Source organism: Telopea speciosissima, unplaced genomic scaffold (assembly GCF_018873765.1).
Source record: "Telopea speciosissima isolate NSW1024214 ecotype Mountain lineage unplaced genomic scaffold, Tspe_v1 Tspe_v1.0012, whole genome shotgun sequence".
Taxonomy (NCBI): domain Eukaryota; kingdom Viridiplantae; phylum Streptophyta; class Magnoliopsida; order Proteales; family Proteaceae; genus Telopea; species Telopea speciosissima.
In genome coordinates, this window is record NW_025317348.1 from 1,008,187 (window position 1) to 1,035,861 (window position 27,675).

The following is a 27,675-nucleotide window of genomic DNA, read 5'->3' on the forward strand; positions in this document are numbered from 1 at the left end:
GTTCATTCAAACAAAATAGGTTCCATTCCGAAGTGTATTTCCACATATTGAAAAGCTATTTTCTTTCTCAGCCGTCTTCGGCCTCCAAACCCTTCCAGGGCCTGACTTCCTACACCTACCTGGTCTCAAGCATTCCTCTCTCACTTAATCAATGCCCGGGGGTGCCCCTCCCCGGTCTCAAGAACTCGAGCGCCCTCGCTGCACTAAAGGTTCAAAAACTCCCCCTTTGACTCAGGAGGGTAGCCTTTTTCTGTCCTATAGCCCCTCTGGCAGGCAGTAACCGCAGGATCTCATTCGAAAGCCACTAAGCCTTAAGCTTTATTATTATACCCCAACCGAATAGCAAGACCTCAGAGACAGGGCATCTCTCCAAAGCGCGCTTTTGTTCGCTCCGCAAGTAAGTACGAACCGGTCAAAGACGCAACGACGACTGCATCTGGGGGGGGATCGGTGAGCATACTTTAACCTGCCCCAGCCACCGCCCTTGGGAGTACTAAATGTAGAGAAGCAACTTGGGAATAGACTAGGCACATACCTAGCGCTTAGATCGCGGTACCTTCTTTCAAAATCCATTCCAGCCCTTAGTGGCATTTCAATCTAAAATTCCATTTCAATCTCAGCCCTTCCTCTGCTCCTATTCTGGTTCTATACCCACCCGCCATCCCTCTTTTGAAAAGAAAGAATTCCCTTCCTTCCCGGATCAAGGGTGCTCTACGATCAGCTCGACCACCGGGAGAGAGTGGTCTACGATCAGCTCTCTTGCTTTGTTTGCTTTGCCTTGCTTGCTTATTAGCTTAGCTTGGTTTGAAAAGTCAAGTGCGAAAGCTAAAGCGCTTAAGCTTTGCGGTCACATAACGGACTCTTGCATTCAGGCTCTGTCAAGACCAGTCGGAAATAGAATCATAAAAGCTGTGCCTTAACCAGCCCCATGGACCTTGTGGAAGCCATGACATAGGGCCGCTTGAAGCGTGAAGAAGACTGAGACGCAACAAGCATTACTCCAACTCATCAATGCAATTTTAGACAAGGCTATATCGACTGAAAACTAGATTCAGACAAAGACATTTCGACTGAGAATCACATCTTATTCGCTCTGCAAAACGCACGAGTCTAAAAGGATAGTCCCTTCGGAGGGGGGCGGCTAGACAAGCCATAGCGGGAGGAACAAGGGCGTGGTGTGAAAGTTGTGGAACCGAAATGAGTCAGAAAGGAGTGAACGAGGCCTGACAGGTTAAAACCCAAAGAGAAAGGCTTATGACTGAACACCAACCGGAACGAATCCCAACCGAGCAGTTGGTCCCGCGTAGTTCAGTTCAATCAGACCCGAAAGGGAAGAAGCGGGCGGTAAAAATACTTCAGCAAGAGTGAACAGAAGGATGAAGTAAGTGCAACAAGGGCCAGTCAACGAGAAAAAGGACCTTCACTCTCGTTTTCTGTCTTCGAGTCTTGGTTCAGTTCGTTCCTCTCTCGACTGTAGGAGTTGATCCTACATTCCGTGTAGCAATCAATGTCTGGGGACATAGAAAACCTTAACAGGGATTCGATAAACGAAAGTATGTATACCGTACGGGACAGAGCCCGGGACGAAAGGTAAGAAATTAGAGAACGCATTCGGGTCAAGACTATAACGCGCTATCCGGATTCCCCTACCTAGACACGCTCGCTCGCTTCTCGAGATAGAAGATTGGAACAGAGGAAGAAGGCTCTAATTACACCACTTCGCTGGAAGAACGGTTTGGTATAATCGCCAGGATTTCAATCTTCATGATAGTTTGAATGCCTGAAAAAAGACTGTACAAGAGGTCATGTACAAGAAAAAAGAAAAGGTAGACTCAATGTCATAGAAAGATAATACATCGGAATCAGCACCGTCTTATTCGTTTGCAACAATAGGACTAAAAAGAATCATGATTCGGTAAATAGGCCACTGATCGGCATCCAAGACTGAGTGAGGGGCCGGGAAGCGCGTACCAAGCCATTCGAGGGTAGCCAAGAACGGAAATAAGCAAAGACAGCTTATGGTCGTGTGCTGGCAAAAAGAGTCTCATCAAAGCTTCCAGTGTCGAGTTGTCACAAGTAGGTTTTTTAGTCATAGCTAGACAGCCAAGACAATATTCATTTCCTCGGTCAGACTCAGTATCTTTGGTTGGAAAAGGGATTGGATAAGGCTCACCTTACTGCCACTTCACCAGAAGATCAAGGCCATGTCGAAACTGAAATACCAGAGGCACTTCCTCTTAGCCATTCACTAGAGTTCTTTCTTTTTAAAGAAAGGGGTGGTAGAGCAAGATTCGCATCCAGTTGTCCGGGTTTTAATTATAATGTTCACAAGCGCGAAAACAAGATTCAACAAAATGCTCAATCCACATCCGGAAAACAAAAAAACGATAGTCTAAAGAAAGAAGAGGGGTCGTGCCCAGTCCCAAACAGTGCGTTCTTCAGTTCCGCCTTTCGGGAATCGGATGATGAGAGGACCAAGGCTAGATGATCGTGTCATTCTCTATACGCCTGAAAAACCGTCGTATTCTATCTCTTTCTTTTTGCCTTCGTCCAGTGGAAAGTGGAATTCACCTAGGTTTGCAAAACTTATGTTGCAGGTGAGTCACCACTTCAACAGGAGACCGAACAAGGCTTCTTTCGGCTGCTGAGGATCGCTTTGTGCCTAACTCCACTCACTACCTTTTAGCGTTTTCGGATAAAGAAAGGCCCTCAAAGAGCTCGGTACCAAACAGGCACAGCTAAGGAATAGTGCACTCAAAGGAACATGTCATCGAAGAATTTCCAACATTCATTCTCGAGCGGGGAGCGAGTTCAAGACCAAAGAAAGCCAGAGCATCTCTTCCTTTTCGCCTTGCCTCGAGGGCTTACGGGTCTGTGGGCACAGTTGAACAAGGCTCGTATTCAGATACTACACCTGAAGAAGAGGTTGAAAAAGGCCGGACCAAATTAAAAAAAACAAGTAAGAAGAGAAAGAACCATAGCCAGAAGAACAAAGGAACTGTACATTCAGTGTTGTTACACAAACAAAAGACAGAGATATAGTCCTATCCAAGCTTGTCAGGATCAAAGACGTTGGGATTAGATTAGCAGACTATGGATGGGTCAAGACGTCGAGTAAAGTCTCCGTCATCTGGCTCCTTCCACGCAAGACGACTAGGATCAAATGGTTGACAATAATGCTAGGAAAGAAAAAGATCGAGACTATGTCTTGGCTTCTATCGGGTCAGCGTCGAGGGAGAGTACACCAACTAGTTGGCTACGTAAAAAGAGAGTGGGCTAAAAAAAGGGCATTTTTTGAATTAGAAGATTCTCTTTCTACACTGACGACATATCCTGCCTCTTCCTTCCTTGCCCGCCAAAGAATATTCCTTCCTTTTCGACTGGTGGGACGAAGTCGCATTGATTGAATCGGCTCTGGCCTTCGCTGAAAAAAGTGAGGCTTTACTTGACGAGTAGACCTCAGTTACCCGCTTATTGGGACCTGCAAGAAGCTGAGTTTCTTTGCTTTCTTTCGTCACAGTAGGTGGAAAAAGAAAGAGTCAAAGCAGCAGACCTGTAGTAACATTATCCACCTTTACAGACATTTATGAAGAAGGTTCCGTTTAACACATCTTGGCCGAGCAGGAAGAGCAGGCAACGAAGTTGTCGGTTGAAGGTGCTCTCTTCTCTACTCCGTCACATAGGATAGAGGCTCACTCTGCATCTATAGTTTACTCTGCTTCTTATGCATCTTCTGTCTCGTCTCTTGGTTTCAGGGAGCCAGGGAGCAAGAGTTCTCCCCCGAAAGTAGCTCTGACGGAGGGAAGTGGGCTTCATTCAATGGAATGCTTTGTTGGTTCAGCTCCAAGGGTCCGGTTTCTCGGTTTAGTGTGGAGGGAGGCGCTCTTTTTTGACCTTTCAGGGGACATGTTGTAATTTGAAGCTGGCAATACGTGCTTGAGTCGATGATCAATCCGCCGTTCAATCCTTCTATAGATGGTGATCAGACTTGTGTTGATCTCTTCTATGCTGAGAATCATCTGTCAATCCCCGCTTTGATTGACCTTGACCGGTCATTGCTGGAAAATAGGGCTTGGGGCGACGCTTCAATGCTTCTCCTCCTCTCCTATCTTTCCATGGGCTTTCTCCTCACACGAGGTCCCCTTCCTTTCAAAATCTTCCTTTCCGCGCGAAAGACTCTTTGCCTTTTTCACAGTCAATGGTCACACAGGCTTTCCTCTCGATCGGAGTCGACCTCAGTCCCCCGCTTCCGAATAGAGTAGTTCGCCGTCATCAAGCGAACCGGGACTGAGCTCTAATTGTCCTTCCTTCGCAGCTCCGGAGGAGCCTCTCAAACCCATCAACTCGTCGGCTACTTTGACAAATCTGGTTTAGAGTTCAAAAGCATTCCGCCTTCAACTTCTGCTTAGTTTGACTTGGCCAGCTTACCTTACTTCGTAACCTTGACTACTGCTTTTTCTTACGCTGCTTAGAAAGAACCTTCCACAGCGTTGGTTGAACTATAGGACTACAACAAGCTGGCCGCTGCTTACCTCTCTTCAGACGAGCTAGCTCTCGTTCTCTCTTCCTTGTTGAGCCGTCAACAGCTTTCGTCACAATTTGAAGACCGAAATGAGGGGTTTTGTTACATAGTGGTTGGAACAAGATGTCCAAGCGGACCAGTAGGCAGGCGCTCGATAGAGCCCTCATACCTTTTTGAAGAAGGTTCTTTTAGCCGAGCGGGAAGAGCAGGAGGAAAGTTAGGCACAAACTCCCCTCAGCAGTAAGTGAAGGCAGTCGGTAGCCCATAGATGATCGAAGCCCAAAAACAAAGGATTCTTAGACTGCATCCGATGATGCTTTCGAGCAAGACTTGCGTCTTCCCTTTCCTTTCCCAATGAGTGAACGAGACGAACGGTAGGGTCAGAAAGGGCAGTCCGACGAGTCAGTCAGTGGAAAGGCGAACTTTGGTCGATCAACGCTTCAAAAAAAAACTGATTTTTTTTTCTCACGATGTCGCCCCAATCTTCCTCCCATACTGAAAAGGAAGACGAAAAGAAGAGCTTGAATGACCAAGGAAACCGACTTGTCCCGTGGCGGGGGTCAAAGTAGTCAAAACAGTCCATTCCGGGTAGGAAGGCAAGAATCCCAGCTTTCTTCCTCGACCAGTGGATATCGGACTCTTCTCTCCACGCGCAAGCAAAGGTTTTTTTTCCTCCTTGGAAAGGTTGTCGATTCGGAGAATTCCAGGCGATGATGCAAGTTCCAAGCACTCGCAAAGGCATTCTCCGAATCGATAAGTTTATTAATAAAAATCTTATAGTCAGTCGATCTTCCTCTCCTCCATAAAGAAGGTTCTTGTGCCTCAGCATCAAGTCCGCTGTCAAATCCGACCCGGAGCTTGAACTTGACTTTGTTGGTACTACACCTGCACCTGAAGGACAGTTTGAGAGCGAAGCGGACACAACTATTGATTCAAAAGCCTTATCCTGACGCGCCGTGCGCCATCTTTTCTTTCTCTTAGCCTTAGAAGGCTATAGTTTTTATAAGAAGTATCCTATAAGACTCAATAACGACTAAAAAGAAAAAGGTATACGAGCCGGTCAGGTCAGGCTTAATGGCAGGTGGGATTGCTACCTGATAGGAAAGATGGGACCATCGGAGACAAGATAGGCTAATGACCAGGGTGACCCAAGGCAATTTCAATTGGCGAGCCAACCACGAGAACGAAACCCCGCGGCCAGAGAGAAAAAGGCGTCCGACCGATAGGAAATGTCACCCATGCATAAGTGAGGCACACAAGGGCCACTGGCAAGAGAGATTGAAGGCATGCCAGCCTGGAAGTGATTCGCTGTGAAACGGAACTTGCCCTCTTAGGTACTTCATCCGAGCAGAAATGAGGCACACAAGAGCCACTGGCACATCGATGCCAGCCTGGGAAGTGATCTGCCAAGTCAGGTTTTTCCAGCGGCCTAACGAGTAAGCAACCCGTTCCTGTCGAGTTTTCCAGCGACCTATCGATACCGGAATAAGTACCTCTGGCCTGCCATGGCTATACTAACGACGCGGCTCCATACCTCTTCCAGTCCGTGTAGCTCACTGGACTTGATGCAACTTGAAATCCGGTTCAATCCGGAATTCAAAATATGTAAAGTTTCAAGCTGAGCTATATGGAAGAGGGTGGTGAGCAGAGAAGGCAGCCGGCCCTCGCTCCTAACACTCACTGTTTTAGATCGAGCGGATAGTCTATGGGGAGGGGTCTGTAAACCTCGGACATGACAACAAAACAATCGTATCTACTTAGGTTAAGTAAGATCCAATCAATGTATTTAGTTCAGTCAGTCACTTCGTTCCTTCCTTCCTTCAGTCGTTTAACTCACTTTAGTCATAGTTCAACATCAAAGGAAATGAGCTACAAGGCCTCTAAATTGAGCTAAAAGCGGACTTTAGAGTTGTTGTAGGGTGATTGTGCTAACGTACACACTGTAGTTTTTCAGCTCGTTTTGAAGCAGGGAATCGGGCTCTGTTGCCCTAGCTTGTTGATCTTGCTCCTTCAGTAGGAGTAGGGGAGATGTAGTTGATCCCACAGCTGCAGGACTTGGGCCATTGTGGGGCAACGTGCTGGGTGGCATGGTACCACTGGTGGATGAAGCCATGGGGCCGGTTGAACGCCTTGGACTTGAATTGTTGCAGTTGCATGAGGCATGGAAAGCATGCGCTGCATCATCTGCTGGAGTTCTGCCATTTGCTTTTTCAATGCTTCGAAGTCAGCTGAAGAGGGTGTCCCTGTGGGGCTTGCCTGGGATTCTTGCGAGTTTACTTGCACATCTCTACGAGGGCGTTTTCTTCTTCCATAGGTGCGCCTAGATTCAGACGCCGCTTTGCAGTAAAAGACCGAGTTTCTATGGGATCAGTTCGAATGAACTTGGATCGAGCCAGATGAATTCTCAATCGAACTCTCTTCTTCTTCATCTTTTCTTGAGGCGCTGTAAGCGTTTAGGATGAAAAGGAAGGGTTGAGAGCAGCAAGATACGGCGAAGCCAACAAGCGAGAAAACGGAAGTGCGCGCTAGCGCACTACGGCTTTCAAGCGCTGACCGGCGGCTCCCTGAGATAACCTGTTTTCTGATCAGGAATAGCCCCTAGGAATAGCCCTTTAGGCTGGCCCCTACTTCATTTACTCTTTCCTTTCCTTCCCCATCCCCCCCCCTAATCGTCGTTTATCACTGATCACCGGATTGGGATTATTCTTCTTTCTTTTCTTCCCTTCGTTTAGCTGTTCAGTGAATCCCCCGTAGGCTGGCTTTGATTGCTTCTTCTGGCTCTTGCCTAATCGCTCTACCCCGTCGCTCGCTCTGTTCGCCTCTCTTTACTCTTCCCTTATGCGCCCCATGCCGACATGCCTGGTGTGCCGGTTCCGATGACAAAGTTGAGTCCGTACCGACCCCCTTCACTTCGTCCTGCTTAGTCTTGTCCAAACATTTGATGGGATCACTCTTTCTAACATTCTATGGGCCGTCGGTTACCCCTTCCATTGCCTCTGCCCTCATTGGTCAGAATATTTTCCTATTGTAATTTTTACACTACCGATTCACTTTTTCGATCCGATAACAAATTATATTATAATAAAGTCTTTGTTGAATAAAGACGGTTGGGCGCTATCTTTTCTAGCTCATTTTGGAAGTGAAGATTCGTCGATTCATGTACTGAGTTTACCCCGGCATCCCACCCGCTATCTACGGATTGCCCTATCCTTACGTTGTATGGTTAGGTGTGGAGTAAATTGCACTCCTTCCCTACTTTGATACAGACCTTTTGTGTTAAAATCCTTTCTATCTAACTCGAACCTTGGAAAATGCATACTTAACAACTTTGCTTAGCGCGCTAGGGCGATCGATTCCTTTCTGGCTTCCTCGCTACTCATAGTTCAAAGCTCCGCTCCTTGATTGTCTTTCACAAGCAAGTTCCGCCTCTTTAGCCTGCTGGCAGTTTATGCTCACATCCAACTCCAAGGCATAGGTCGTACATGGCAGATCAGAATCGACCAAAATAGCTGTAGATGACCTCGTATCAGCACCTAGTTGAAACTGTAATAAACTTGAATTTGCTTCTATGAGCAGAGTTCTGTGTTTATAACGATGTTTAGTCAAGAAGAACGAAGTCTTTTACAGATCAGGCTTTGATCCAGCGAAGGGTTAAAGCAGTTACTTTTGCTGGCGACAAAGTTAGGACATCTCTTGTTACAGCTATAGGGCAGATAGCTGCCAATCGTGCCGCTTCCTATTCATGATCAAGTGAAAGGGCGGGCTTCTTTACTGAGAATCTTTATAGCTCTCCTGATGGGGAAGAATGGTTGGCTTTCATGCCTGGATACTTTCCCTATTCTTCTTGTGCCTGACACTTTTCTTCTCATCGTCCAGGTGAAAGAAAGGCGGAAGTCACTCCCTCTTCAGTGAGGGCGCGTCTACGGTACGGTTCTGCTAGCTCCCGTGCTACTTTTGCTGCATCTCTAGTATCAACCTTGGGGCTAGGCTTTGCTTGCATCTGGCTATCCATGTAGCCTGGAGAATGGGAATCAAGGTAGAAGTCCGGATGAACTCTCCGCTGTTGATGACATAGAAAAACATATATGATAGGTCGCATCTATTCATCGGAAGGCCTTCAGATCCTATTCTTTTTGAGTCTGAGGAGATAAGCACGGAGAGGACTGAAGGGAAGGGGGAGTTCGATCCTCCCGCGATCTTAAATAGGTTAGGGATTAAAGTATGTAACCACTGAAAGCTAGCCTCTCTCAATCGGTTGACTTTCTCCTGTTGGACTAATATGTATGGCATGAAACTAGGCATGAAACTGGATCAATGAATTCAGTCCTGTTGCAGCTAGTGGAGATAGGACAGATTCCATTCCATCAGTGAAATAGGGCGGAAAGAGAGAGACAATACATGACAGGAGATCGTTTGAAGCGAGGGGGGAGAGGGTCTTATCATGAATTGAATGTTGGCCTAGATAGAGGTTAGGAACTAAGATGAATTCCAACCAGCTATATTAGTATTGGATCGATTGGCTTACAAGCCTTCTCGTCGATTCGATTAAAAGTGCGCCTTTTACCGGTCTTATTTAACGTTTGAACTCTTTAGCCCTAGAACGATAATAGTAATTGGATTGTTCAATGAAAGCCTAGGGCATCAATTCATGCTATCAGATCGCTCTCTCCTAGTAGGCAAGTCCGGAATGAAAGCCTTCTCGACCATTGATTAATTAATCTACCTCCGACTCCGAACTCTTAGCTTCTAGCTTCTGAGCTCTAAGTCCTAAGCCTTATATTACTATTACAGTTGGTAAGCTAGACCCCTTCTCTTTCATTCTCAAAAGCAGGAAGCCTTTCACTCTTTCAATAGGCTGAAACTAACCTATCTCATTAGAATCCAGGATTGTAACTAGAGCCTGAGACAACTAGTTATTCTTTTGAAGTAGGAATGAAAGCAAGCCTTTCGCCCCTTTCTTGAATCAATACGATTTCTTCCCCATGAAAAAGGGATTGCTCAATGAAAGCCGGTCAAAATCCCTTCTTTTATTTTAGGGCATCAACTACCTGCATTTAGGGAGTTAAAACTTAGTCGACTATATATAATATAGGGAGAGGAACTAAGCCCCAAGATTCAAATAAATGCATGAGCTTTAGTAGAATTGAGTTCTAAGGCAAGCGATGAAAGGCTACTCAAAGTACTAATCTGTCATTGAAAGTCTTCGAATTCATGTTGGCCTATTCCATTCAAACAATCTATCCTCATTCAAACCTTTCTAGTCGCTGAAGGAGTTACCTATTCTAGTTGACCATAGGGTGAGGGAGGACTGAAAAGGGGTCGATAGGCTTAACCTTATCCGATTTTAGCCCTATTTATATTTAACAGAATGCCTTTAGTCATAGAGGTTTCAAATCAAAGTGGACTGGTTGTTTTCGATTCCACTAGTGCAACAGGAGAAATCGATTGAGAGCGAGAAAGTAAACCGGGCGAACAAAGAAGGAAGGCAAGAAGCCACCTCGAATAAGAATTGGAAATAGCTCTACTATATATAGTATAGGGGGAGGAATTGGCTTTTTGATGAAACCGGGTACTAAAAAGGCATAAACAAGCCTCTTTCTATCTGGATTGGATAAGGAATTCAAACCTGATAGAGGGATTCCTTGTTGGCCTCTTCGAATGAGCCTATATTAGATTAGATACCTTTCTCGGCTTCCAGCTTTTGTCATAGAATAGCTTTCGAAAGCAATGGAATCGGTAAAGTACTACTAATAGGAGGCTTAAGATCGGTGTCGGTGGAATAGCAATCGGGCGGTGAGGCAAGGGCATTAAGCCTAGATAAGATATCGGAATGAAAACCAGATAGCATGTAGATTCTGTCACTGAGCTACATTCCTTAAATCACTTTCAGAGAGGGAAGGGATCGAAACACTCTCCTGACGGCATAGCTGAAGGTCGACGCCATGGTAACTTTAAACTAGAGGGTACCTATCATGAAATTGTTGGGCACTATCTAATAGGTTGAAGTATAAAAAAAGAAATCCTTTGTATATACATTCGAACCACTGTCGGTCATATTTCTTTTTATCGAGAAATAGAAGAAGCCATACAGGGGTTTTGTCGGGCCTACTCATACTAACCGGGTACGTCGTTCCAATCGTATTTCTGTTCCTCTTGTTCGGTTTGCTGATGTTGATACCTTTTTACCTCGACATAGAGCCTGAACTTGCTGCCATTCACACCTTTTGGATGATAAGCCCTGATTAAATGATATGGGCTTATAGAACCATTAGGGAGGGGATTATGGGTATGATAAGACCCAATAAAGGAATATGGAGAAGCCCCCTCTTTTTCTTTCAATAGTGGGCGCCTGGATCTCTTATTCCATCAAACCAAAGCATTCCCTCCCCTTTGCTAGCCGGCTCTTCCTCCCTAACCAGTATAAACAAATCCTGTTCTACTCTAGCCCCCACCAGTATTCGATAGATGCAGTTTGTAGGGCCCTATTCATTTTATTAATAGTAGGGCGCCAACTACCCAATCTTAGAGTAGGATTCGATCCGTAGATTCAGATACCTAACATTATCTGGGTTGCCCTTTTGACACGAATAGTGGGCAAATAAATGGCTTTACTAGGGGGATCTAGAACCCCAACCTGGTGTAGCATCCTCCCGGGTATAAGGTTTCGTTGATTGCAATCCATTCTATCGAGAGAAATATTGCCCTTGATTCAATAGCTTAGTATTGAGTCATTCGAAGGGAAAAGGTCCAGGTGGGCCTGGCCGGTGGTAAAAGATGTAGCGCGTGAGCAAGTTCTGAATGAACCCCCCCTTGATTGATAAAGCTATCCTTTCCCCCTTATGGGATATATGCTTCATTAAATCCCTCCTCTTACTAGTATTCAATCCCCGCCCTCTTCTCAACCAATTACTATCCTACTCTAATGGTAGAGGGGCTTTCCCTCTCTCGATTGTGGTAGCTTGAATCTACTAATTTGTGTTGATTGGCGATCATCGTGCATAGCCCCCCCATCGATAGTTGTGCATCTTCTCTCCGTTCGGGCCCCTGTTGGTGGTTTAGAGTAAAGGGTAGGTGGGTTCCGGATTAGTAGTGGATTGCACCGGATTAGTAGCAGCAGTGACCCTCGTAGGAATAGATGGAAGAGTATACTCATTTTTTTGTACCAATGCCGGTAAAGAAACAGAATACTAATTATGGTTTGCTAATAATGGGAGAGATAGAAGCAGGAATCGAGCTGATACCAATACAACTAATACCGGGAGCCTACGTGAACTGATACAGTAAGGGATTAAGCCTAGGAAATGGCCAATGCCACGGTTGGGCTTCGTTCCCTTCCTTCTTTCCCATATTCCATCATTCGATTCGATTCATTTCTATCATCTACGTATTGGCACGTGCTGTTAAGAGTCCGGGGATTTCAATAATCTAGTCGTGCCCACCCTATCATTTCCTATTATCCAAGGAGCTGCCGATTCATAATAGTAGGGGATCAATTGAGAATAGTAAGGGAATGGGGAGGATTGGTGAATAGGCGAGGTATGGGTATGAATATGGTATCTAAAGAAAGATTACGATTTAGCGGGCAGCTATCGTTATCGGGGTTAGGGTGTGGGGCATTCAAGAGGGATTGGACTATTGAACCATTGGACCAACGACCGGAGGAGCATGAGAATGGGAACAGCAACGGTACACCCAAGCATCGGGGGGAAAGATTACCAGTCTTAGTGCCGGGGTAGGACATCATATCTCCGTGGTTAGATCTTCTCCTTCGGACCCTCAATTGCGATACCGAGACCTAGCTCTTAGATCACAGTGCCCGACCACTCGAATAAAGCTCCTTATGTTTCCGATTCCCCCTCTCAATGCATCCTAGGATCTCCTCCCGATCGGCACTTAACCATCCCATCCCGCACCAGAGATGAGGGCCCCCCTATCACTTAAAGGCAGCCCTTCTCCTTCCAATCTTGAACTTTCAGAAAGAATTAGCCGAGGTTCGTTCTTAAGGAACTTTATTCCAATTGATGTCCCCTCCCACCATCTCCCGTAAGTGTCACTTCTACGGCTACAGCTTTCTTTCCTTTTCAAGAGTAGTCGCCTTACTAAGAAAAAGAAAACCCTCAAAAAAGTATCCAACCCTTTTAACATAAAATAACATAAATGTAGCCACTGGAGCCATTCGAAAAAGGGAGAAATTAGCACTACTTGGTGAAATAGGTTCTTTTAGAATCAATTTCGAACCGCCTTCATTAAAGCCATCACCCAAGGCTTTGAGTACTTTCATATATACTCTTTCCCTGTTTGAGAATTCTGTTGGGAGAAAGGCGACTCTTGTGATCCTTCGACATTATTGAAGGGAGGGAGGGTATCCGGACATCTAATCCATGCAGGTATGCCAAATGACTTTCTCTTTATAACGAGGAAGGGAAATGGAATTGAGCAAACGATGTATAATAAGAAGCTTTTGAACGAGGAATGGAGATTGGGAAGTAAGTAAGAAGTGAGAGGGGAGAAGCAAACAGCACAGCTAGCGTTATAGGCATTAGCTCGAGAGAAGAGAGGGACATGAGCGCGCAAAGCCCTAGCTAATGAACGAAACAGCGCGCGTTACCTTGCTCTTGAGTTGAGCTGCAAGCTTAGAACTAGGAAAGGCGCAAAGAAAGGCTCTAATCAAGTAGGCACTCTAAAAGAAAGCTTTGAAAGCGGGCAGGCAGGAATGCGCCTTCTGGAGCTATTCCTTTCTCAACTCATACTTAAAAAGAGAGGAAGACACACTAATAGTACTACTAGAGGGTTGAGGGGGAACAGAAAGACACCTTAAGTAAGGGAGACTTTACGACACTGCCGCTCGACAACTAGAATGGAAAGCCAAGTTGGCCTTTCTCCAAAACTCCTGGTATGGATTCTTATAAGCAAATAAAAAACCTAAACCCAAAACTTTGCCGGCTAGTCTGCATTGCTTTCGTCCGCCTACCACCCCTGATTCACCATCCATCCCCTGCTACGTATGAGCGTGACAGCTGCTCAGGTTCAGAGAGAGTGGTCTTTTAATTAAGTGCAAATTGAAAACTTTGTTTCATCACTCGGTAGAGGAACCTCAACAAGAGAGCCGGTTCTAGGATCAAAGACTCTGCTCGCCTCTAAGGTGGTCCAGCACATTCCAGGAAGACGGCAGGGAGGGGATATCGCACCGATCTACACGTTGCTGTGCGTCGCATTCACACCCTTATTATTTAGATAGAAATAACCACTATAACCCCGTGACGAGTTCAGCCTAGTCAGTGCTACAACTGGATCAACTAGGACCACCCCTCGAAAACTAAGCCACACACAACAGAAGACACAAGTCGTTGACTTTTGTTAGGGACCAGATCTACGTAACCAGAGAAGTGGGCGCTTCCCCGCGCGTAACAAAGTCCGTCCTTCGCGCAACTGCTCGCACTGTTGCTTACCTCTCTTCTGCTCTCTCCACGCGCTCTTCCTTCGTTCGCTGTTTTATAGCGCGCTGCAGAGCGCTATTGATAATTTAAGCGAGTCCTATGACGCACCGTGCTAAAGCATAAAGCTTCTCCCTATTCTTGCTCTTACTATTTGAAATCAGTAACCGTCCCTCCGCACCTACCAGCAATTCATCTTCAGATTCGGGGTAAAAGGGATCTGTAGGTTCGACTAATCCTGAATCCATAGATAGAGGAGAGGGTCAGCCCGAAAAAGTCCCCTGTTTTTATTCTTTCTCCGAGACAAACACCTTTAGTTGTGCTCTCTTGCTTCTTTCCGTGCTATTGCTCTCTAAGCAAGCCCACCTTCCGCATCGAGCTGAACGAGTCTGTCTTGCCGAACCACCAAGTCAATCGTCAAGCTAGTTTGTTGAACACGGACGAAATAGAACATTAGACTCGTCGAATCGATAAGCCCTACTCTTCATGCGTAGGAGAAGCAGATTCAAATCCCGTCCCGTCTATACATATGAGATAATATCTTCCTGCCCGCTCGCTCTAATCAAGAGCCAAGACTTTATGCTCTGCTCTGCGCGCTATACTTTTGCTTTTTACCCGATCCTGGCATAGCGCTTTGCTTTCGGTTCTTCGGAGGAAACCTTACCAACCCGACTTCGTTGCTTGTGTGCTTGGACATACATAGCCTAACAGGGCCTACAGAAGTAAACCTTTCTAAATGCACACGCTTTACTGTGCGGACGGAAAGCCCTCGATTAATGCCATGGCTAGAATAAGACAGCTTCGAAGACGAATAATGCTATGGCAAACCCTACAACTCTTTTATCTGCACCCCATTCTTTCCCTAAGAAGAGGGGTTCCACCGTCAACCTAAGTTAACTCTTTTTGGTACCCCAACTAAAAACTTCTCGTGTACTTCTTGTGTTTACAGCAAGATCTCTATCTAAGTGTTGACATCAAAAGACTTCCTTACGGCAGAGCCCGCTCTTGATGTAGAGGAATTGCTGGGCGGTTTCCTCAGCTAATTCATAAGCCCTTCTTTCGTTCGATTGCCTCAGCTACTGATACAGATGTTGGCTACTCACAGACGTTCTCATATCATACAGAATCTACTGGAAAGCGTCATGTTGGATGTGCAGATTTAGTTGAATATTCATAAGTAGCAGGGTACCTGTTCTTGAGTCATATCTGCTGTCTCGACTATAAACACTATTTCCAATAACCAAAAATGTGACAATGAAGTCCAAGCTTCGCTAAACGATACTCAATAGATTCACCCTCTCCTGGAACAAGATCTCTAGGTTTACCAAATCCTCAACCATAAAAGGAATGATTTGTGAAAGGGAGCGTTAAGTAAGGTCAGGAATCCTAAACAGAAGGAGCGGGTACCGGTCCCTCCGTATCAGAATAGGCATCCAATAATCTGGTAGTAAACTAAACAACAAGGGAATGTATTTTCCACTTCCTAGGTAAGACTAAGTAGGGGCGAACGAGCTTCTCATGTCAATACTCCCATACATCATGATCAGTTCGTTCGAAAGGTCGAGCAGCAGCCTCACTTGGAAAAGAAATCCTGTCCCTTGGTTTGGTTGTTCTGGCCTTGCCATCGAAAGCACGGTTTCAGAAATGCTTTAGTTAATACCGCTCCGTGGGCTTCGCATGATTAGGATCAATCAGAACAGCCTCACCTGCCCTGGAAAGCGGATCTGCTGATGGTTAGGTGGTTAGCGAACATCGCCTTTCTCATCTAGGACTTAGACCTGTACACCCGCATCTTCCTCTTACGTGAAGGTATGTCATGCCCCGCCCTAACTCATATCTTCCTTCCTCTGGGACATTGGTGAACTTGAAAAGTACTCCTATCCGCTTGTAGAGAGTCTTTCTCCGACCTTTGAAGTTGAACACTTTCTCAATTGTGAGCTGGAAAGTGAGTCTGAAGCGAGTTGGTACGGTCTAGGGCTTCCGATTTACAGGCTATGAGCCAACTCTTTCATAATCGTTCGAAGAAGTGGCCCAAGAAGGACCGGCTTACGAGTAAGTAGTACTAAAGTCTGTTGGTAGGTAGGGTTAAGTTGTTGAGGGGGAACCCCGCCTCTATAGTAAGTAAATAAAGCATATGTGAAGTGGCTTGTCACTTTGTAAGAGAAAAGGTCACAAGTGGACTGATTGAAACACCCTATCTACGAAGTCAAGATCAACTAGCAGACATATTTACTAAAGGAGCGGGAAAGGATCGATTCCAACTCATGGCTGGCAAGCTTGGAATGAAAAATCTCTATTCACCAGGTTGGTCGTAGATCATAGTGTAGGAGTGTTTCATATTTTTTGTTTTGTATATAGAACTTCGCTATGTAAATAGAGGGCCGGAATCCATGCGACACCCTAACCTAAAATGAAATGAATGGATTAAGGTGAAAGTGTTATCAGGAGACGAAGGGAATATGAAGTAGGAATTTTCTCTTCAAATTCTTGTTTTACCGTGATTTTCGCCGTCGATCAATTTCAAGAGCAGGAAATCCTGTTTTTAGTTCAAATTCTTGTTTTACCGTGATTTTCGCCGTCTTTTCCCGGCTTCGCGAGACCATAAAGGTCTACTCTTGGCTAAAAAGGGCGGAGCTTTCTCGATCTACTAGATGACTGAAGAGCATCAAAGAATAGGCAAGCCTATCATTGGGCAAAGCTGTGGTAGAACCTGGTGAACCGGACGTAGTGTACTCTCAAGCGAAAGGGACCCCTTTCCCACTTCCCTTTCCCCGCCCCTGAAACGGAGCGGGCCTCGCCTTTTTTTATTTTTAAGGCTACCCCATATCATAATGGAAAGGCTTTGCGTTATTTCAAAAATATAACTTTTTTAAAAAGTGTCAAATGTAAACTCTTTCCATGCATCATAGGAAAGGCAAAGCGCTTTCTTTTAAGAATGCATCTGCCGTTCTCCTTCCATGCGTCCTCCAACACTTTTTAGTCGCGGTTTCGCTTGAAATCTTTGAATTTGGCTAAAAGTAGGGGAAAGCCGGGGTTTTTTTTATTATTCACCCAGGGCTTTACCAAATCATATTTTGTATCAATTTCTCCCTTCGTGAGACCGGGATGATCTAAGCCAAGAAGGTCAATGATCCCCCTTTCGGGAATGTATGCATAGTTAGTTTTTTCTGGATCAAATCGATCTAGGCTTCCATAGAAAGCCTGAACAATTTTATTTATCCACTCTTCTTTTTCAGGACCATTAAGAACCCTATTCTTTTCTGCCAATTCTATTTTCAAAGATTCCTTGTCGGAATCGGAGGATTCAGGAGTAAAGAAGAGTTCTTTTTCTGAATCTGTCTCACTGGAAGGGTGACCTTCCAAAGAAGTGGAACCCGAAGTAGATGCAGACGAAGGCGTGGATCCTTCCGCTGCCGCCGCGGGCTGCCCCTGGGTTGGCGCCGATGGAATTTCTTCCCCGGCCGGGGTAGGAGACATCAAGAATCTCTCGACCTCGGAAGCAGTGAAGGGGCGCGAATACCCCCCTTCCCGCGAATCCATTGCTAAAGCGAGAGGTTGGCAGGCATAAATCAAAAGGAAGAAAATAATGAGGATCATTATGAGGCTTATTTTTGAATGATTACCATCACCCCCATTTATCTTAATTTTAGTGGACGGGTCAGAGCCTTTGTTGCACTCTTTGAGGGTCTCCTCGTGGATAAAGCGTCTCGTTGACCCTTCTAAGAATGTCGGATCAAATAGCACTTCCCCTAACGGAATCCTATGGCTTGATTCCCGGGTTTCAGCTCTTTGGTGTCTCCTCCTAGCGCGGGCCGTTTGCAATATTGCCTCCCGCTCCAATTCACCCCAAACAACGAGTTCTTCCTCCTCTTTTGTGATGTATTCACAAATCGTTCCCCACCCTTTGTGAAATTTCAGGTCAAGTTGGCTTCCCTCGAATTCAGGGAACGCCTTCCTTAGGACTTTAGCCGCAGTATGCTTTGACGCACTGCTGTTCAAAATCCCCACATGGAAGTGGTATCCCCCTTCCGCGTGGTTTTCCCTGGCCACAACTATAGATGTACAATTTAAGCAGTCTCTCATTCTGTCTATCACAACCTGTTGATCCATCGCTCGCTCATTATTCCTTTTTTCGACATGACTCAAAGTAACCAGTAGATATTTTCTTATATGCTGCTTACTGCCTGGATAGTCCGCTGATGTCTGTTTCTGCCTTTCCATGAATCTGTTCCGCTCTAATGCCTTCGTCTTCTCCCACTTAGCGTTAACATCTGAACTCGTTCCAATACCAAAGAGCCCCAATGCCTTCCCCTTCCAGTTATTGTTTGTCATGATTTGTTTTTGTGTTTGTGATGTCGGGGTTTAGCTATGAATCGTCGTTAAATCCAATCCTTATCCTTTCGTTCGTTCAACCGGGGCCTCCTTGAGCGAGGGGGGTGTAGGCCCCCCCGAGGAACCCGCCTCTTTAGGATCTTTATGATCAAGACGGTTTCCTTTTGTTTCGATTTGTTAGGAAATCTCAAGGGAATCTCCCAGCCATTCCGGCCCTTGCTCCTTTTATTAGCCGCAGGAAAATATCTGCTTTTCTTACGCAATTTCGCATTTTGCCTTTTTCCTTACTGTTACCTTCGGGGGTATAAGGGGGTAACCGCTGTAGATGGACGAGGACGATGATTCATTGGTCGTTCGGTCACTACCTCGTATGCTACGCCTAACCCCCCTATGCTTTTTGGGCTACGGGTTATAGCTAAGGAGACATTGGTTAAGTTTGTTCAATAAACCAACTAGAGATGAACGCATCTAATTTAATTCATCACAAACGACATTACGCGCAAATGAAATCAAGACTGACTTCTGAAGGATAGAGCCCTTTTTGGGTAGAGTACAAAAGAAGAATCCCGGAAACAGTCACGGAACACTCGCACAATGTCACAATTCAGAAAAAGCAATTACGACTGGAAATACCGACGCGGGTTCGGGGGTCGTCCCTTCGGGCGCAAAGGAACCAAGGGCAAGCCTTGCGGTCGCATATCCCTAGCGAACCAACCAGGGGATTGGCAGACCGGTAACCAAGACATCGAAATCTCCCTCACTTACAATGTAAGGAAAGGGAAGGTCTTCTCTCAAAGAGTCATTCGATTCAGTTCATCATGTAAGGTTCTGTTATGCCTATCAAAGGATTATACCCGTCCTTGCGCCTTACAAGAGCGGATACTTAGGGGTTGCTAGAGCTGTCTCACTAGATTCGCTATGGTGGTCTTTCACAAGAGGTAAGGTTACTGTAGTCCAATGCCAGTAATAGTCTTTTCATTGTAGGGTAAGGCCATAGTTGATAGAAGTCGCGGAATATGAGATGGTCATGACGTAATAAAGCTCCCGTTATTGGTGTTGGACAGAGAGGACAATGGGGGGTGCCCCTTTCAGGGTTTCCGCTCTAAAGTCTACTGGTAAGGGAAACCGCTCTAATAATGATAGACAACAGAGCGAGTTCTTCAGGAGGTAAAAAGAATGCCCCTCGCTCCAAGGTGACCCTCAGGCAAACGAAAAAAATATTAACTAACGAGAATAATAGGGCTGCTCGACATAACACAGAAAAACAGCATGACAAACAATTCTAAAAAAATTGTCCGAACCTTACCCGGTTTGGTAAGGAACTTCTCAGACAGAGATGCGAGGATTAAGGAGATGAAGGCAAAGGAATTAGCACGGATTAGTTGGGACGAAAGAAAACCTGTATCAAACGATTCGGCACTGAAGCAGCATATTAGGAAATTTTTGTTGATCACACTAAGTCATGTTGAGAGAAGGCAGGACAGGGGTATAAATCAGCAGGTCGTTATAGAAAAAAGAAAAAACTGCTTTAATTGTACATCCATCGTCGTCGCCAAAGAGAACCATACGGAGAATGGATACCACTTTCATGTAGGAGTAATTAATAGCAGCGCATCGAAACATACAGCAGCGAATAGACCAGAAAAGGCGGGAAGCTAGGATCTAAGAGTGAAGCTAGGAGCTGGAAAGTAGGGGGGAGGGGGTTATGAGGAACTATAGGTTTTTTTTAGCAACCGATAATTATCAGCTGCAAATTCTCCGCTGTTATAGTATCCGCTGTTGAGCCCCTTCCATCACCGAAGGCAAAGCAAGGAAACAGACAGTTGAGCTAACGGCCGGGGGTTTGGGGGCTGGCCCCCATGCCTAAGCCTAACAAAGAATATCTCTTTTATCCTTTCTAGCATCTAAGCCTTTCTTCGCCTACGGGGTCATTTAAGGAATCATGCTACTTCAAAGAATAACAAGGAAGCTAGACGAAGTCCTGCAAGTAAAGCATTCTAAAAGAACTCCTTAAGCCTTCCCTTCTAGCAAATATCCCTTCCATGACCGAAGGCTTTCTAGGAATCAAGCTACTTCAAGAAGGCCCATAACAAGGGAGCTGCGTACACCTTAATGGCTTGTAATAAAGACTCCTTTCCTTTTCTGCTTCTATAGCGTATCACCCTTAGTTTGCCCACGGTGATTTAAGGTTATGAAATAAATGAGCGAAGCGAAATTAATAGGGCTAGTGAAAACCAGCTAATAACAAGGCGGCTAGACGAAGTCAATGCCGCCTTAAAAGCAGTAGAAAGTCTCTTCCTTAATCCTTATCTAGCATAGAACCTTTAAATAGCCGAAGGCTAACCTAAGGTTATGAAATAAATGAGCGAAGCGGGCTACTCTACTGATAACAAGCTTCAAACCAGGACGAAGTCTAGCACGTCTTAGAGCAGTACTAAAAGAACTCCTTCCGTAATCCTTTGTAGCGGATAACCCTTCAATTTCCGAAGGCTAAGAAAGGAATGAAGCTACGTAGCTCGGAGCTAGGAGCTATGAGTGAAGGAGTTAGAGCTATAGAAGAAGCCCCTTCTATGACCGAAGGTCAAGTAAGGAATGAAGCTACTGAAACCGGTGATAACAAGGCAGCTAGACGAAGTCAGGCACGTAGCTAGGCAGTGGAAAGTCTCTTATAGTCTCTAATCCCTTATAGCATCTTTCTCTTCCTTTTCCTACGGTGATTTAAGGAATTAAGGTACTTCAACCAAGCTTCAAACAAGTGTCAGTGTCGTAGCTAAAGCAGTAGTAGAACAAGCTACTAACAAGGGAGCTAGTCCCAAAAGCCTTAGAACAAAGAGCTGTGGAGCTAGGAGCTAGAATGAGTTAGAGTTAGAGCCTTAAAGCAGTCCCCTTCTATTACCGAAGCCCTTCTGCGTCTAAGGAACCAAGCAAGGGAGTAGGCAGGCTGTCTGAGCGGAGCGAGTCAGGAAGTCAAGTAAGCAGTCGGAGCGGAGCGGGCTAGGCGCGGGGTTTGGGGGTTTCCCCCATGCCTTCCAACCAAGAGAAAGTCTTTCTGGTCGGAGAGGGGTAAGATATAGTCTTCCCTGACTTCTAGGAGAGAGCGAGTATATGTGGTGCTGCAACCGATACGACTGCAACCGATATCTATCCGCTGTATCCGCTGCTGTGCTAGGAGTTAGCAGCTAGGAGTAAGGACAAGTAATTCATTAAACCCCTAACCATACCTCAAATGAATTAAAAGAACTCACTCATAAGAATCGAAACCGCAGGAGCTGTTCTTCGAAGAGCAGGGGAGCTACGAAGCTATGAGCTAACTCAGGGCAAGAAGAAGAAAGAAACCCGAAGGCCCATGTTCTTATAAGAGCTGGAAAGCCCCCCTAGGGGGAAGGCGAAGCAAGGGGGGAAAACGTTCCATAGATAAGTGATAAAAGTCGGAGAATGAGCTGCTAAATCGGACGATGCAGTAAGGGGTACAGGTGCAGATAATGGTGCCAATAACCGAATAGTAGAGCCTACTACGGAGAGAGAGATAGGGGAGAAAGACCAGTATCTGATTCACAGTTACAGTTCACTAATACTACTTTCTTCTAGTACCCATCCCATACGGGGTATTTATTACACTATTAAGAGACTCGGGTTCACGCTAATTCTCTTTAATCGCCTTCAATCAATAGAGATAGAGAAGAGAAGAGAGAGGTCGGGGCTTCTAAGATCAGATCGGATAGAGCTCGAGCTTCCCCTCATCCTCACATTCCAGCCCTTAGGTTGGGCCCCACTATTGCAATAAGGGGTTGGCCTCTTAACAAAACCATCCCAGTTAAGATCAGAGCCTTCATTTCTTTATTGATGGCATACAATACGAGAGACTGGTAAGAAGAGAATCGATCAGATCTGAATAGAAAGGAAAGAAGGGGATAGGTATTTCTCATTCCGTCGTATCGAATAGAGGAGTAACAAGGATTCTCTAGCATCGGGAATGGGGGGGTATCCAATCCAGCCCAACCTTTACGGGAGAGTTTCCCATTCTAGCTATTCATACCAGAGGGATGGGAAGCAAGCACCCCTACTGGAATCTTGGGCTACTATTATCGGGGATTGGTGAAGCTTGGGGAAACAGAGCCATCGATATAAGTAGTTATTACATATGTAATAGAACCTGCTCATTAATAAAGGGCCCTCGATCCATTGATAGCTTTATCCTTGGGACCAGCTAGCAAAGGCTTATCTCCTCCTTTCGTTCTCCGAATGATGCAATAATAGTAGGGGTAAGTGATAGATAGCCTACTCCTCGGAATAGAACAATCTGGTCTCCTCTAAATAATAGGAATCGAGGTTCGCCCGGGTCTAGTCGAAAAATAATAGCAAAGGCTGACCCCCTACCTATGAGTAAGAAATTGCCAACCTCGGGGAACCGCCTACTAGCTACTGTTAGAGTCGGGGGAGTGGCGAATTAATATCCGTTAGAAACCGGCCTACTCCTTTCGAAGCTTCGAGCCAGCGTCTAATGAGATTAGCCCATCAATCCATAATAAGAGCAGGGCCAACCCGAGCTAATACTCGCCCGTCAATAGAAGGCGCCCATCAATTGATTAGAAATCTGATCTACTACCTATAGATAGGGGAAGCCTGACCTCCTACTTCGGAGTAAAGGGAATATATGATAGATTGAAATGCCCACTGCCCCTTATTAATTCATTGATAACGATAAAAGGCGGGAGCATCCCTACAGGCTGATCCACCCACCTATTAGTTAGAAGCCATACCAAAGGCGGATCACCCACCTAATTGAATAAAGAAGGCTTGGTAGCAAAGCTACCTCCTATCTCTAGCCCATCTATCAAAAGCAGGTTAGCCCCTCCATTAATGAGAAGCTATTGCAAAAGCTGATTAAGAGTTGGGGAAGGATTCTATCTACGGGAATGGGGGAAGAGTTCGCCCATCCATTAATAATAGATTGGAAGGGATCCAAGAAAGGCTGATTAAGAGCCGGCCCAACCCGAGCGGGAAGAGGGAATCTATGATTGGTAGGAGCAGGAACCAATGGAGCAGGAATCGATTAGCGTACCAAAGGCTGCTCCCCTTAATTAATGGTAGGGCTCCCTCATCATTCATAAATAATATAAATGCCCATCCATGCAAAGGCTGATTAAGAGGTGAGGTTCGCCCATCGATTAATAATTGGAATCGGGGGAACCAAGCAAAGGCTTATCTACGCCCATCAATCCATAATGAGACAGTGAGCTGGCATCTGTTGACAACTGATTGGATAAAGGCCACCAAGGGGATTGAAAGCTATCAACGAGATGATCCACGAAGGCACTAACTAATCGTGTTTCCCAGATGGGCATACCCCGACTTAATAGACTAAAGGGAGGCAGTAACTGACCTACTATTATGAAACGGTTTCGACCATAGGGTGCTCGTAGATCAGACACATCCGTAGTTCATGTTTCGCTTGTCTCCTCCCATTGGATACGCATCAACAACCCTCTACTTAGGAATCACCTCCGCCCCTATTATGTGCTGATCCTAATGAGGCTCGACAACCCTACCATTGAGAAGTTGAGATTTGCCGTTCCCAATCAATAGCTGTTCTTACCCAACCCTACTCGAGAGATCGCTTCTAATACCAAAGGAAAGCCTCTCGAGCTTAAGAAATAAGAAAGCGTGTGGATAGATGATTCGATCGATACGCGGCAATCTAAAACTAGCCACTTGAACCTGGTAACTGAGAAGCTCATTTCTCGTCCCCACGAGCTTTGGTGAACGGGGCGACTAAAAAGGGTGAAGAGCCAAAATAGTAGGGATGAAAGATCCAACCCCCGGGAAAGGGTCTTATATACTGATTAACAACCGAGAAAGCTGGTTGTTGAGCAAGCTCCTAAGCTATCACTGGTCAATTCGGTAACAACAACCCTTCTCTCCCTCTTCTTATTAGAGTAAAGAGGCGAGATAGCTATGGATACCTATCTACTCGAGTTCCACGGGAAACAGCTTAGCCTTTCTATCGGTTCCTGATTCCCATTGAAACGGCTGGAGCAACCAATGAATCGGAGTAGACAAAAGAGTGCATCTATTACATACGTATTAGAAAAGCTAATGATACCACTCTTGTTACATACGGGCGGGATAAACAACACTTAGCCAATGCTCCCTGTATCAATCGATTGCTAAAGCGGCCCGTGTCTGCCTCGGGGGCTATCGAGTGAATAATCTATTTGAGGCAGCTACCTCATTTCATAGTTCTCAATCAAAGCATAGGTTGAGGGAGAGCTCTACCCGGGTTCATTCTTCGTAACAGAATTCGCTTGAGTCATGAATAGCCCCGATCCGAAGTCGAGACTGCTCCATTTGCTTGGGGGATCAGTGGAGCTTGGGATGGAGGGACAGGTTTCTTGCTATAGCGTTGGAGAAAGAAGGCATCCATTCTTCGGGGATCTTGTGAAAAGGGGATAGGTTGGGTTACAGCCCTATTAGCAAGGGTTTATTGATGGAGTAAGGGGAGGAAGTTTGAAAGCCACTATTCCAATCGAGGCTTGGTCAGCCCATGTAAGAATACAATTGGAGGCCTACTAGCCGTTTGTGCAAGGGTGGTTAAAGGGGATAGGGCTCTAAAACTCTTTGTTCATAGCTATTTCCAGGAGGAGAAAGAGATCAGGCAAGGGAAGCCCCGGACCCCGATAGATGCTCACAGAATGTAGCTCTAGTACTATACAGTACTCAAAAGATCAATTCTTTTCAACCTTAAGGAAGTTAACAACTCATTTGTTGACCCATTTCAGTACATAAAAACAAGAGGTTAAACCGGAAAGAAAGTCATTTTTGGTAGTTATTATGAAGGACACAGAGATAATGACTGTCCCAAGCAAGGGACAGAATACATGCCCATTCCCACAATGGGTCCTACCTTACTAATAGACTCCTCCCTTACTAAAGGAACAATCCTTTCCTACCTTTTACAAACCGATCCAAAACCAACAAAGAAAGAAGAAAACACCGATCCCACACCTCCTCTTATCGTAGCCTCTATCTCTTAGTAGGCCTAGCTAGCCTGTCATGTCCCTTTCCCTAACCAACCAACTTTTACAGAGTTCGACAAACACACACTTTTTTGGGCCTCGACCTTCCCGAACAAACCTATCCAAACCTTGACTAGCATTACGACTTTCTATATTTCAAAGTAGCCAGTCTTTTTCCCTAATAGAATTCTCACAAGTTTAGATCACCCCTATTTGTTTGGCATTATTTTCTTTCAAATCCATATCATACTGACTTGACTCGGTAGCTCTACCTTACTGAAGAGACCAGACTCCCTCTTGAGAGCGAGCTACCTCAGACACTGACTGTCCTATGGTATACGTAGGATACTCCGAGGATGAAAGCCAACCCTCCATTCTCTCTTAAGCAGGGGTTTAAAAAAACCTTACCTTTCCCTCCGCTCGGCCCTCTCCCCGAGAGTGCCTTAGCTCTCTTTCCTCACCTTTAGATACGGTTAGCTGATAGACCTCTGACCTTTAAAGTAATGGACTACTAGGATAACTGCTCTTACCGCTAGACTAACCGAGGATAAGAACCATAATAGATGCTCACAGAATGTAGCTCTAGTACTATACAGTACTCAAAAGATCAATTCTTTTCAACCTTAAGGAAGTTAACAACTCATTTGTTGACCCATTTCAGTACATAAAAACAAGAGGTTAAACCGGAAAGAAAGTCATTTTTGGTAGTTATTATGAAGGACACAGAGATAATGACTGTCCCAAGCAAGGGACAGAATACATGCCCATTCCCACAATGGGTCCTACCTTACTAATAGACTCCTCCCTTACTAAAGGAACAATCCTTTCCTACCTTTTACAAACCGATCCAAAACCAACAAAGAAAGAAGAAAACACCGATCCCACACCTCCTCTTATCGTAGCCTCTATCTCTTAGTAGGCCTAGCTAGCCTGTCATGTCCCTTTCCCTAACCAACCAACTTTTACAGAGTTCGACAAACACACACTTTTTTGGGCCTCGACCTTCCCGAACAAACCTATCCAAACCTTGACTAGCATTACGACTTTCTATATTTCAAAGTAGCCAGTCTTTTTCCCTAATAGAATTCTCACAAGTTTAGATCACCCCTATTTGTTTGGCATTATTTTCTTTCAAATCCATATCATACTGACTTGACTCGGTAGCTCTACCTTACTGAAGAGACCAGACTCCCTCTTGAGAGCGAGCTACCTCAGACACTGACTGTCCTATGGTATACGTAGGATACTCCGAGGATGAAAGCCAACCCTCCATTCTCTCTTAAGCAGGGGTTTAAAAAAACCTTACCTTTCCCTCCGCTCGGCCCTCTCCCCGAGAGTGCCTTAGCTCTCTTTCCTCACCTTTAGATACGGTTAGCTGATAGACCTCTGACCTTTAAAGTAATGGACTACTAGGATAACTGCTCTTACCGCTAGACTAACCGAGGATAAGAACCATAACCGCTGGACTGAGAGTTTGATTGGTGGTCCTACTGCCCGCCCGCTGGAACACCAGTCATTTTTTTCTTTTCGAGCTGGAAACAGAAATGAGATGTATCGGAGAAAGGACTAACACGTAAGTGGAACGGTTTCGGTAATTAATTCCCAATCGACGATGCCGGCTCCTCGGGGCTCTATATTCATTCCGAAGCTCCAGGGCTTCGGGTAGAGCCAGAGTATAGGATCGTCGTGCTCAACTGCTGGATGGGTGGGAACATCTTAACTATCTACCGAAGAAAGGGGTGAGCCTTATCAATGTTGAATTGAGAGGGGCGGATTAACCAGCTTTCGATAGAGTAAGCAGCATTCGAGCCAGCATTTCGCTCCCCGATCCCTTCCCTTTCGGGATCTATATACCTAGCCAGTTTACCCGATTGTTGCAGTCAAAGAAGCAGAAAAATATAGGAAGCTAGTTTGAGTTCTTACAAGTTGATCAGAGCATGTGAGTGTTTCAATAGTTGGCTCTTTATTAGAAGTTGCCGCCATTTCGGGAGGAGCCGTTGCAAGAATAGAATAATCAAAAGAAGACGTACTGGAAGGGGACGTACGATAGAAGGTTTTTGCAAGCGTACTCTAATCGCTGTAGGCGTACTTTTACTAAAAAAGTAAATTACTTCAGGCCAGGGCTATGGCGGGCATACTGATAATGCCTTCATAGCACGCGGATAAAAAGCAGCTGGTGGTCGGGAGGGCTCTTCACATACTTGGAGTACGAGAGCAAGATGTGTGTTGCAGGTTGTTTGCAGAAAGGCTCACTGGACAAGCGGAAGACTGGTTTCATTCGCTGCCTAATGGAACCATCACGTCATGGCAAACCTTTATAGATTTGTTCAGGAGGCGCTCCCAAGCGCACAGATAAGACTGTGAATCTATA

The 27,675-nt window shown here is 45.5% G+C and overlaps 2 long non-coding RNA genes across 2 annotated transcripts; both read right to left on the reverse strand.

Annotated features, from left to right (window-relative positions):
• Window positions 1-704: 704 nt before the first annotated feature.
• On the reverse strand, window positions 705-26,421 carry LOC122647123. Its single transcript, XR_006330806.1, has 4 exons — window positions 26,410-26,421; window positions 20,110-20,116; window positions 15,234-15,237; window positions 705-825 (listed from the first exon to the last, which is right to left on the reverse strand). It is a non-coding gene; the product is annotated as an uncharacterized LOC122647123 (long non-coding RNA).
• LOC122647115 lies at window positions 7,166-12,542 on the reverse strand. Its single transcript, XR_006330799.1, has 3 exons — window positions 12,531-12,542; window positions 9,253-9,258; window positions 7,166-7,882 (listed from the first exon to the last, which is right to left on the reverse strand). It is a non-coding gene; the product is annotated as an uncharacterized LOC122647115 (long non-coding RNA).
• Window positions 26,422-27,675: the final 1,254 nt, after the last annotated feature.